Source organism: Austrofundulus limnaeus, unplaced genomic scaffold (genome assembly GCF_001266775.1).
Source record: "Austrofundulus limnaeus strain Quisiro unplaced genomic scaffold, Austrofundulus_limnaeus-1.0 Scaffold74, whole genome shotgun sequence".
NCBI classification, from domain to species: domain Eukaryota; kingdom Metazoa; phylum Chordata; class Actinopteri; order Cyprinodontiformes; family Rivulidae; genus Austrofundulus; species Austrofundulus limnaeus.
Genome location: NW_013952476.1, coordinates 1983788 through 1986560, shown reverse-complemented (window position 1 = coordinate 1986560; position 2773 = coordinate 1983788).

The window sequence follows — 2773 nt, the reverse complement described above, 5'->3', positions numbered from 1 at the left end:
CCACGATCTACCCATTCGGAGACCTGCCTCCAAATTAATTTCTGATTTAAAAATCCTTCATCTTAATATGTTAATGTTTTACTCTGCCCTCCCCATTTTTGTCTAGATATTGTTTACTTGTTTTATTTTTCGGATTGCACAGTCTTGATACTTTGATGGTTGTATAGCTTTTATACTTTTTTGTTCCAAATTTTTGTATATCCTGTTCTGATTGTATTTATTTTGATTTGCCTCTGATTGTACAGCACCTTGTGAATCTATTTCTATGAAAGGTGCTATATAAATAAAACTTTACTTTGCTTACTTATTTTCAGATTGCTCCCCAGTTTAAAGAACCAATTGTGACATCGTATCACTGAAGGCAGGGACTTGCAGAGTATTTGACCAGAACATCCTTGTTGTTGGTAATGCACTCAAGACATTAAGATTTCTGTTTCAAAAAAAGGGTTAATCTCAACAGTTTCAGTTTCAGTGACGTGGCATTAGTGCAGTTGGCAAGCAGCTTCGTCAGCTCTGAGTCGATGTAATGCTCCACACAAWCCTGTGGCTGCCTATCTGATCCCTCAACTCTCTCCACGTTCAGCATTTTGAGGTTCTTTCCTGGATTCTAATTCATCTTATGTGTACTGTGATCAACTGTCTGAAAGCAATCAAAGTTGGGGTTCTGGCTCACAATTATTCTCAACACCCGCCTGCGATTGTGTACTTGTTAATGTTGTAGTTCACTCCTATACTCCATCTTTACTGATGTAGTGATCAGCTTCTGCTGCATCAGGTGGAGAATAATACTCTTCAGAATGATCAGTTTGTTCCCCAGGTAAGAGGTAAAAATCAGGAAAGTATTTGTCCACAAAAGGCACGTTCTTTTCACCATCTGATAAATCTTCAACCTCAGTGTTATCTACAGCATTAAGTTTCCCCAAATTCAAATTTGTGACCAAATATTACAATACCTGTTTACATTTATGAACTCTTCTAAATATCCCCAGGTTTCTCCAACTTCATGGCACAATCAGTAACCAAATAGTCCCAATGTCCTCATATGAGGACTTGATCTTAACAGACATTATCCTTTGCTACAATTGCAAATTAATGTGAAATTTAAATCCATTATGAAGCTACAGATGGAAGTGTAGGATTTGCACTTGTACTGTACCCATTTTTCTGACGACAGTCTGACGAAGCTTTTTACTGGGATCCCCGCCATCTTGTTTTCACTGAAATGASTGTAATGTTGTCATGCAACCACACGATGGTGCTGGTAGTGTCTATAATGAGGCCGGGGTCAAAGTTGACAAACAAAAAGGGAATATTATGGGAAAAAACACTGATTGTGACGTGTTCAAAAGTGTCAGATTTTATCAGGAGTGTGTTTGATTTTAGTTTACTGAACAGTCTGGTTAATAAACTCACCGCCTGCTTTTTGTGTGAGTCTTATTCAATTTTTGACCAGGAAAGATGATTGAGTTAAAGACATTATTTGATCCTGCTCTGCATTTTTAGTTGCATGAGAGCTGCTGGGGTTTAACTGTCTGCTCTGCTTTGCTATTCAAAAGTTTCTTTTTAAGTGTTTTTATTGTTTGAGGATTGTGAACTGAATGTGTTAACTGCAGCTGTACCTTTTTAGTCTCTGCTTTGGGTTTTTCAAGCCAGAGTAAATAAGCCCATGTTTTTCTATTTCCATTAGGCTCAGCGCAGATATCTGCAGCCTGAAACCAGCTGTGAAGGTCGAACAGGGACTCGCTGCTCAAACTAATAGTGTTTCCCGCTGATGAAAACCAGAGCACAAAGAGCTGAAATCTACTCTAAGATTAAAAACATAAAAGCTAGAACTATCACAAATAGCTGAAGGAGAAATGTAAAAGTTGTGTACAYTCTAGCAGTGTTGGCCACGTACACTAACACTGAGCTCCCAGCAGCCTTAGAGACAGGTAAAAATCCATCAGTCTCACCTTCATTTGTCTGCACAGAGTTACTGTCACCCCCACAGCCTCAGGAGACTGAGACAGTGGAGTCTGTTTCACTTTAATGCTTCCTGGATCAATATTTTCCATACTGAACATGGATCGAGTGACTGTCAGTGATGTCGAAGGAGTCGCCTGCAGGTAGTGTCAAACCCAATGAAACCCCGCAGCTCTCCTCAGCTGTGACATTCATCCAGCTCCTCTTGCCCCACTTTGCTCCTCTATGAGGGGTCTTAAACCCTTAATTCATCTTGTGAGTTGGATAATTAGAAAAACAGGTGAGGCACAACCTTCCATTTTGATGTGTTGTTGAATGTAAGAAAATTACGTTATGTAATGTCAAAATCCAAGATGGCCACCAAATACCTTTAAACTGACCATCGGTTTTTGATAATTGGGGTGCTCCCCCACCCCCACTATGTGGCGCTTCGCCTGTAAACACCCGTTGAGGTACTGCGACAAAACTTGTCAAACCAACACAATTTACAGATGAGTGTTAGTGGGTTGTGAACATGATCACCCCCAGTGGAATTTTTTTATATTACTATTTTGTTGTCTTAAAATCAGGAATTAGGTTGGATTTTTAATTTGATATAAATAATAATCCAAACGACATGTCTATCATCTGGCCTGGGAATGCCTTGAAGTCCTCCAGAGGAGCTGGAATAGGTGGCTGTTGAAAGAGAGATCTGGAACTCCTTGCTAAAGTTGCTGCCCCAACACTCTGGAACAAGCTGTAGATGATGGATGGATGGATGGATGGATGGATGGATGGATGGATGGATGGATGGATGGATGGATGGATGGAT